The sequence below is a fragment of the Apis cerana genome, linkage group LG2 (assembly GCF_029169275.1).
Source record: "Apis cerana isolate GH-2021 linkage group LG2, AcerK_1.0, whole genome shotgun sequence".
Lineage (NCBI taxonomy): Eukaryota > Metazoa > Arthropoda > Insecta > Hymenoptera > Apidae > Apis > Apis cerana.
The window spans coordinates 4,321,459-4,332,381 of NC_083853.1; the positions used below are offsets into that span (position 1 = coordinate 4,321,459).

General features: G+C 28.4%; 1 long non-coding RNA gene across 1 annotated transcript; it reads left to right on the top strand.

The window, feature by feature from the left end:
- The first annotated feature begins 970 nt into the window (after positions 1-970).
- Positions 971-10,550, top strand: LOC133665708 (uncharacterized). Its single transcript, XR_009828928.1, has 3 exons — positions 971-3,031; positions 9,457-9,655; positions 9,742-10,550. It is a non-coding gene; the product is annotated as an uncharacterized LOC133665708 (long non-coding RNA).
- The last annotated feature ends 373 nt before the right edge of the window (positions 10,551-10,923 follow it).

Consider the following 10,923-nt stretch of genomic DNA (forward strand, 5'->3'; position numbering starts at 1 on the left):
TCTTTTCCAAAGAGGTTGAGATGATTTTTTTTCGACACAGTTATTGCTCGTATTTATTGTTACTATTTATAGAATTGTAGTATTGAACGTAAGATTTTTATCGAGTTTGTTTATTACCAGTGGGGAAATATTATAATAGTTATACGTTGGCAATTAAATTTTAATTAACAAGGATCTGTCTGCGTTGATGATACGATTCCAAATGTAAAATTTATATCGAGGGAAATAATTTTTCGAGAGGCTAAGGTATAATTAAGGTGTTATTGTTTGTTTAAAATGTAAATATGAAAGTTTACATCATAATAATTTAATCGTATCGTTTAATTGATTTGTCGATAAAGCGATTAAGTTGTATCGATAAAAGTAAATTGGTTATTTGAATAAATGGATAAAATGTTATAAGAAACAAAAATAAATAGGAATAATTTGAAGCAAATTTTAATTTTTATACTAGATACGTATATTACAAAAATTTACCTATATTTCTCTAATTTAATCTATATAAGAATGTAATGAAAATAAAAATAATTTATACAAATTATCGTGACACTGAAAAAATATTGAATATTCGTCGTTCATAATATATTAAACATTTTATATTTATTACGATAGTGTTTTAAAAAAAGAAAGAAAATTATTTTATCAAAAATATGTTTTTATATAATTATGAAAAACGAAGGATCATGATTGTTGCAAAAGGAAGTCTCAAAAATAGATAAACACACACAATGGCCGCCAAGAGATCTTATATCAAATACGTATTGCGCTCGAGGACAGGAAGGCATTCGAATACTTAATTAGAGATTTTTATGTTATCTCGTTTGAGCTTCCGGTTTTGTGTTATACAAGTAACGTGCACGTACTGTTGTGGTATCCGTTTTTTTCAGGGATTAGTCATCACTGTTATTTTTACAAAACTCGTTTGAAGAAGTATTACAAACGAGGAGGAAAAGAAATTAAAAAATTCTTTTTTTTCTGCTTGGGATTTAATTTTTCCTTTTTTATTTTAAAGATCTTTTTTTTAATTTAATATGACATTATTATTGTTATTCATCCATAATTATTTATTCGATATAATTATATTTTAATTCATCCTATCGTTCATTGTTGAATCATGTATGTATTCTGCTCTCTCTGAAATGTACTATAATTGTGACCATGCTGTTCTAAATTCAGCCCCTGAGAGCTGTTCAATTAAAACAACCCAGAACGAGTATAAACCCACCTACTGCATGTATGCATATATATAGATGGAACACATATTCATAAATAATATTGTTAGCAACCACTTCATTGCATTGTTCTTAGTCAAAAACAAACGAACAGAATGTCGAAATCATGTAAATTTGAATATAAAAAGTCCTCGCGTAATAACATGTAGAAAAAAAGAGAAATAGAAAATTTATAATTTGGGAAAATTATTATTAAAAGAATCAACGAATTTGCTGATATTTTCACAATATAATAAAAGTGATATATTTTAGTTATTAAAATTAGTACTTGATGTCATAGAATATTTTATTAATAGAACATAATAATGCTGATTACAATTATATATATATATACATATACTTATCAAATTTTAGAACATCCGTATTTGCGGTTTTGTAAAGGAAGTTATAAAAATGTTAAATTAATTTAAAAAGAATTTAATGATTGAAATAATTTTATAACTTTCTTTTCTATTTTTGTTATTTGTACCAATTTTTAGAATCACTTATGATATGAATTTTGAGACCATTTGTCTCACTAATTAAATTTCCCAAACAGATGATTCTCATTTCAATTATTACGAGATAAAATGCAATTTTATGGTGGAAAAATTTATAATTTTAATTAAGAGCTACAAATTTATGCAAAATCAACATAATGATTTACTTTTTTATATATTTTCGAGCCTGATAATACAAGCAATACAATACTCCTTCTTTATTCTAAAATTGATCACGTCACTTTGAACTGTCATTACAGATTATTTTTTATATTTTCAGACAATGGACATCTTTACCATCTACTTGGATCGCTATCAAAATTCATCCTGCACTTTATCCTGCTGTTTGTTGATTAACCCGTGAAATGTCACGTTGTGGCTGGCGTTTCAAAGAGGAATCTTTGTACAAATTTTACAAGGCGAATGATTGAAGGTAAACAAAATAAAGAAAAAAGAGGGAGATCGCGAGTATTTAATAATAATGAGGCGAACGTTTTTTGAGCGCAAGAACGCCTCGGGTTACGGCAAAGGTCCCCTCTTAACACACTTAATAAATATGTTTATCGCTTCGCCGACTTCCGTCTATCGGCTGAGTGGGTCCAGTGACGTCACTGCCGTTTTTCTAACGTCACGATAAAACAAAACCGCAACTTATACCGGGATGGCGGTAAAATAACTGGCCGTAATCGGAATGGGCGAGCGTTGTGCAATCGCTGTACCACGTTTGATGCATACAACCAATTCTATTTATAGCTCGGCTTCGCGATTATTTTTAACGGAAACGGACAAAGTCGAGGAACGAAACTTCTGGTGATGACTTCTTCGATAAGTGGTGCCAAATTCGTCGAGTCTGAATGAGATTTGCCTCTCGACTGTTTCTACTTTATCTGCTTTGAACTTTACCAGTCTGGTGTAAAGGGAGTTGTAAGTGTTTTTGTGTTTGATTAGAGAGGAGATAGATTTATTATGGAAAAAGAGAAAAGAATTTGGAAAGATTGTATATATATATTTGTGTAACAACGGAAGAATAATTTTTAATTATTTAAAATTGAGTGTAGAATATATCATTTTATTAATATAGAAAGGTTATATATGCACATAAGTTGTTTTTGTATTCAAGAAATGCGTTGTATATAATTAAATATAGTTTATAATTAAATATAATATTGCAAAGGTTAATTTTATTTCCTTTGGAACGCACTTATACGAATGAATATCTGTGTTGAATGAATATTGTATTTAAATAGAGTAAAGAAAATTTTTAAAAAAGAATGGAGGTTAGAAAATTTAGAAAAAAGAAGTTAGTTTCTTGTTTAGCATGTAAGTAAAAAAAAAGTAAAAAAAGAATACAGTATGATAACCTATTAATAATTGTTTACTTATATACATGTTAGGTGAAACGAAAAATTCTAGGAAAATCGATAAGTAAAAAATAGCTGCTTGTAAATAGATAGTGTATCACTTTGCTTATTTCCCTTATTTCTTTTCTACGTCGTTGCATTTGAATAAAATAAATAATTTAATTGAAATCGATTAACTAAATACGATTTTCAATAGAGATTAATAAATAATTCTCCTTATACGTATGTGTGTGTGTAAATCTTTTATTTGTATTTCTTCTTTTATATTCGTGATCATTTATGATAATTAGATTCATTACTCGAGTAACAATGAAAATATGAAAATGTCAACGTTAATATCTAGAAATGATAAAAGGGATTGTATCGAGCTCACTCTTATAATTAGTATCATACAGCTTTGTTTACTTTTAAAATTGCTATGACAATTTTATTGATTACATTTACTTGGCAAAAAGTTGGCAAAAATAGTATATTTTTTTTTGTATTCAACTTGGTTAAAACTGCCAATCTTCAACCTTTTGTTAATTTTGTTTTATTGCCATTAACTTACAGTCTATGTATGTAATTAAATTCAACAAAATAAATTATATATACTTAAAAAAAAGTCGGAGACTTAATAATATTTCACAGAGATCGGAATAAAATATATTAATGACACAAAGTTGAAAGAAATTAAAATAATACGTTAGGAAATAGCAAATCATGATCTTATTATAAATTGCTTTCATAAAGTTACTCACCTACGCACTCTTCATCCGTTCTCTTTTATAAAAAGATACATGTAAATGACCTTACCTCAACGTGTGCATGTGTAATTGAATAAAGTGCTTAAAAATTCCAACGTTAAGAAAGAGATCTTAAAAATATAAATGAAGGTGATTTATCTTCATTTTGTATATCATATTTATGATAATATTAATTAAAACCAACCAACTTTGTGAGATGTAATTTTTATCTTATAATCTTTTTGTTTAAAAAGGACATGCATTAAAAGATTTAAAAATCATTTAAACTACATATAATTGTATAAATTATATTAACCAATTTATTGTAAATTTAAAATGGAAGAATTGTTTTAATTTCTATTTCTTTCCATTAATATTTAAAAATATAAAAAATATTTTCTTGGATCAAACATTTAATTGCATCACATTTAATAAATTTAAATAGAAATATATAGTTAACTTGGTTGTCAAAGGAATTTTACCATTATATAAATACATTTAAAATAAATTTAAAATGAATTATATCTATGTTATACTCTAAAAATGTACTAATTATATTATCAAATATTTTCATTTGACATACTGTCAATAAATGTAAAAATATTACTTTCTTTCAGACACTTTTTTGAAACGACTTTAACAAATGTTGATATGTCACTCTACTCTTTATAAGAAATATCAACAATATTTTTTTAAACGTTTAAAATAGTAAAATCTATACGTATACTGGACAAGAGGAAGACACACATTAAATGTTTGTTAAGCTATTATATCACGAATAATTGACACAGACACGTACAAAAGCATGTAGTTTCTAAAACTAAAATAGACACAGGAAATGATACATATTAAGAAAACTTTTTATAACACAAAATTAATCGAGCAAAGTAATCTTTATATTTTAAAATATTGTTATCATGGAGACAAAATAAATTCATAGTAGAAAAAAACAATAGAAACAATTTCACGGAATACTATCGAACTCTCTTGAAACCTTAAACGATAGTCAACGTATAAAAGAGAAAAAATCAAGAGTTGAGAAGTTTTGAGGGGTTGCAGGGTCATCGAAAAACTTGTCACTTCCATTGCAACCACGAAGCAATCAAGCTATATCGACAATTAACAATTGTATTTCGATTATCAAACAGAATACGTAGATTTTGTAATATAAGAAAAATATCATTTTGACCTCCGTTGCTTTTCTTTTCGATTTTCTTCCTTTCTTTCTTTTCTTTCCCCTTCTTTTTTCGATTGTTAAAAAAGAATATCTGTCGTTTGAGAGAATATCTACCTTCTCTGGAGCAACACGTCTATTTCTGACACACGGTTCATACATCAAACTCTCATTCTCTACGTACTGACCCACATATGTAGCAAGCAACGTCCCGTATAAAATCCCATACTCTGATAAAATGACGAATGTAAGGCTACATTTCTATTCGACGATGTTCTGCCATTTTATCGAACGAAGGTATCGTCCTTCACCGCGGGTAACATAAATATTTTACAAAAAAATGCATATTTATGTAGCTTAGGAAGAAACCTTAACAATAAAAGCTTATCCAATTTTGACATTGACGAAAGAAATTGAAAAATCAAGAATTTATTTTAGAGGGATTTTATTATGAACGATGCTTTACGTTTATAATTTTTTTCAAAAAAAGGACAGTAAGAAAGGGGGATTTTTATATCTCATGGCTTAAGCTTTAAATTTCCAAATACGGTAAAAAAATGTAACGCGTAACACGTAAATATTTTATTATTTTCGTCGATATTTCGACAAAAAAAATTTTACCGATAATTTCTCTTTCTTTTTTCTAAACTATGAATTTTATATAAGCTATGCAACTTTAATTTGTTGAACTAAAAAATACACAGAAACGTGCATCTATAAATTTATCAAATTGATTGATTAAATTTTTCTTTTTTTTAGTTTTGAATGCAGCTTATGTAGCATGTTAAAGGAATTTCACCACGCTCGATACAAGATTCGTTTTGTAAATCAGGATCAACGCGTTGACATTTCACTTACTTCTCGTTGAAAGAGAAAACCGTATATACAACTAAATTATAATCGTTTCAATCGTTGTAATCCAAGCATAAATTGAGTGGAATTAAAAAAAAATTAACGAATACTGATTATTCAACAGTGTGATGAAAAAGCTAATAATCAATCCGAATAATCTGTGATCAGCAATTAAATAACATCATTAACAAAATATAATCCAAATTTTTAACGATCTTTTAAAATTATTATATCGATAAAATTATTAAGAAACATTCTAACTAAATCATTTATCAAATAAAATAACGAAAAGGAATGTTTAAAGGAATAAATATCATTAATTAATAACAATTTCTCGATTTTAACTGAAAAACTAACTTGCTGATAACGATATAATAATAATAAAGCACAATAATGAGAAATTATTGAGAAATATACACGCAAAAAAACAGAAAGCAGCACGTGGTTGTTACTTATATTATAATCGGTAAAAAGGAGCGAGGTGATCGATATCAGGTCAAATTAAATTTCTGAAACCCCACTTTGACCTTCGATCGACATCTTACACCTGTATGAACCTCAAGATTAGCTTGGATTTGGACGTTACGCAAGAACGGCGATGCGGATCAAGGATGAGCGCGTCGAACCGGTTCAATAACGTTCATAGGGCTCGGAAGCGACGACACGTTCCATTTATTCTTAACCAATATCCTCCATCAAACGAATTTACATCATATTCTCCCCTCCCTCGCAACGCGATGTAGAAAAATTCTTTCACCACATGCCGCTATTGAAAACTCCGTTGTTTCCCTTCCCTTCGTCGGAAATGAATCTTTCCCCTTTCTCTTTTTTTTTTTTTCGTAACAAAAACGAAAAGAGGTTATGAATTTAATAGGTTCGAACATGTACGATGCCTCGTATTTTCTTCCACCACGTGATAAAGGTAATTGAAGTGCTTGCAGGAGAAAGATATATTTGTAACGATTCTCAGGGGGATTGAAAAAAAATATTGTAAAATATCGTAAAATTGTTCCTTTGACCGACGTTGAAATAAACATTGATTGAAAAAAATTTGCAATGTTTTTGTTTATTTAAATAAGTTACTTATAGATATTTTTATACGCGATAATTTTAATATATTTATAAAAAAAGGAAATACGTAAGAAATATAAATTAATTTATTGGAGAGAGAAATTGTTGAAACTTTATCGATATAATAATCAAATCGATTTATTACACGAATAAATCTCGATTGTTCCGATTGAATTTTCGAGTGGTTTTAATAAAAGATTTCACGAGATACATGTAACGAAAAGGAACAACCCATCCGGGTAAATGACAGGTACAAATGTGTCAATGATCTCACCTCGTCCCTGAACAATTCACGCATACTAATCGAGTATTCGTGGCAAAAATTGGCATTAGCTCATTACACGATACCTTTGACAAGGTTAACACCCGTTTAAAGCGACATTGCCATTGCCCTCACTGCCATTTCGACTCGTTACTTTGACTGCAAAATGCTATCTAAGTCCGTTGAACGCCGTCCTCGTAATCACAAGCAATTTATTTGCCAAATTATAGATAATTCAAGGTTAATGGTTTTTCTTTTATCTCCTTTTTTTTTCTTCTAATTAACGAGAAAATTTATTTATTTTCTTACACATTTTTAAACACACTCGATTGGAAATGTGTTTTAAAAAGATTACAATTTATTTTTGAAAATAAAAATAAAAAAAAGAAAGAAATTTTTCTCACAACATTATCATTCGATATAATCTCAATATTTATAACTCGATAAAAAAATTCAGCGAAAAATACCTACGTTTCCCTCAACGAAGGGAACACGGTGAATATCTAATTTTTCTCGCACATCAATACTCGCACGAATAAAATAAATATCCTTGGCAAATAATTTAATTTTGAATTAATAATAATAACAAAGGCACACGAATAAAAACTGTATTTACTAATACAGATTGAGAATTGTATGCCTCGCTATGTTTATATTATACGAAGCCGAGTACAAAGCGTCTCTTTTTCATAGTGGAAACAAACTCTCTCATTTATCCCCTTCTCGTCCATCCAACCGCAATAGAAACGCGAGCACGCTATATAAACTTCATTCATCGATCCCGGCTTTTAAATTTACTGAAACCACGTAACACACTATCACATCGTTTCGAGGCATTACGTAACAACGCTCGAGAAAGAAAGGGAGAAAAGGAAAAAAAAAAATAGATGCAACGATTACGAGCCATTACGTCGCCATCCACGATAGGAATTTCAAGAAAACCACGAAATACGATCGAGTATAAAATCTCGAAACGAAAGCTCGAAGACACGTTGCGTTTCATTCGCTTGCGTCTTTCTCTTCACTTCTCTTCACACTCTGTTTAATACACGCGCGCGAAACGGTCCCGGATCGAGGAGGTTCCCGTATCTCGAAACGTACGATCGTCGTTGTTTTATGTGTACAATTAAAATAAGAGAGAATGACGAATTGATTTCGATCGATCGAGAAGTCGACCGATGGATACGACGAAGTCGACTGGTGCAGGACCTCGCGAGAGCCTTACCAGGCTTGCCTGTGCACATCGATCCAACTTTGGCCTTTGGAATGCATCGCGCCATTATATAATTACGTGGAACGTAATGTTACATCGTTACGCAATGAAGCAAAGGCCCGTGCCACGGACGCGGCCGTGCAAAATGGATAGATCGCGGCTCGTCGAGGCTCTAAAATTAATTTCGAGCGTGCCCCTTTAGCCAGAAGTTGACTGATTTGTGAGCAGGGATTCGCGGATTATTAACGAGTCGTGACGTTTGTCGTCGTCACTTTTTTAAACGGTTGTTATGATGCAGCGGCGAGAAATCTTCACGGGTCGTTAATTCTGAATTTTTTCTCTTTTCTTGATTTTTCTTTTTTTACAGAAAGAGAATCAAATTCTTTATCCCGTGATGAAAAGTTTTTTATTTTTACGATTTTTCAATGCTCTGGAATTTTTTAAATTTTGAAAATTATTCAGGATCGATTATCGTGTGAATTTTCCAGAGTTTCGTAAATAAAAGTTCTTAATGTAATTGTTATTAATGTAGGATATTGTTAATTAAAATCTTATTAAAAAAAAATATTTGTTTATAGAAAAATATAAATAAAAATTGTTGAGAAATTTTGAATAATAACAATGAAATCAAAATACTTGGTAAAAAGGAAATATTGATTTTCTATCTATTGATTTAGAAGAATAAATAGATAATTTGTCTATTCTTTGTCTATTTTATTTTCACGTTAAGCTAAAATATATTTGTTAAAGGATATCCAATTTAGATGGATATCCGAAAACTTAATTATTAAATTTAATAAATTATTATAAAATATTATATAAATATTTAATTATTTATTAAAACAAGTGTATATATAATAAAAATTGTTGGAATATTATTGGCCAGGTTTTATGTGTAATAAAGCATCTTGTTTCGTAACAAAACATTTTTCTCACAAAGGTTTTAAGTTGCATAACTGACATCCCGGATGATAGAGATAAAACATTGTCAACAAGGTTGCTAAATATTTATTTGAAATTTCACGCTATAATAAAAATGTATTACAAATAAATTAGTGTTATTTTTAACTTTATTCTTATTTTCCAGGTATCGTTTTTTTAAATTTATTAATTTAAATAAGAAATAAATTAACTTAACATGGAAAAAGAATTCATAATTATGTGATCCAAATATTTTCACTTTGTTTGAAGTTAAACAAAATTTGGATCATTCTTAATAGATGTCTCATGTCAATAATCTTTTTAAAATATTGATTCACCGTTTTCTTAAACAAGCATTTTAATTGGTAATTAATTTTTAATTATATTTTTATTTTATAAGAATAAAAATATATTTCTACGTGCAATAAAATAATTATTACTCGTGTAACAGGAATATAACATGTTCAATTGAATATTGCAAGAAACAAGAAAAATTCTATTCTATCGAAGAAATTAACTGGAATAGAGAAATAAAGTCATAAAAATTTGAAGCATCTGTTTATAATGTATTTTTTTATTTTGTAATAAATGCTTGAAAAAAAAATGAAAAGATTGATTCGAATAACAGGCAAATAATGTAACAATTGAGATATTTAAATAATGGAATATTTATTAGATATATTTTTGAATAATGATAATTCTCAATTTTATTTACGATCGAAATGTAGATCTGCAAATTTTTGGCAAAGAACCGATTTATTTTCTTGAATATTTCATTACAAAATGAAGAATTTATTGCCAAAAATTTATACATTTACATGCTTCGTTTCAAATTTCATCATAAAATTTTCAATATGATCTAATGAAATTATATTTTATATTAAATAAATTCATACATTCACAATTATAATTATCAAATAATTTTAAAATATATCCAATCTCATTTTAAATTTAAGATAAATAAAACTTTTTTTCAAATTGCAAAATTATTAATTGAATATAAAAGTTCCAATTGTTCTCGAAAATATTCAATGCAAAAATTCCTAATAGAATTTTTAATAACATTTTAATTCTAAAAACATTATATATCATATCATTAATGTTTACTGTTAACTTTTGTTAATTTTTTAAAAATAACTGAAATATGATCAAAATGTTTTCAATGTTTCGTTTATTACATTCGTTTATTTTAATTAAATTTCAATAGATTAAATTTCTTTCTTTTTATTTATTTTACCTGAAAAAATTACAGTTCCTACAGTTGTGTCATTACTCTTCCAGACATCATTGTCCCTCATAACTACATTTGTGCAAATAATTGACACATAATTAAAACTTTATAAAAAATCATCTGCAGCCGAAACGCGACAAAAATACATTAACTCGAAATCGATCGACTTGTGGAAACCCCTAAATCCATTTATTCCAATATTCGACTATCGTATCCGGTGGAAACATTTCCTCCGTTCTCGATAAAAAAAAAAAAAAAAGAAAGAAAGAAAAAGAAAAAAAAAAGAAAAAACAAAATGCAACGGACACAAAGGAAAATTTCGACCCACCTACTCTTTTTACTGGTCATCGACATCGGCGTAGGCGTAGAGAAACATCATGAATTGGAGTAGCGTAAAACGAT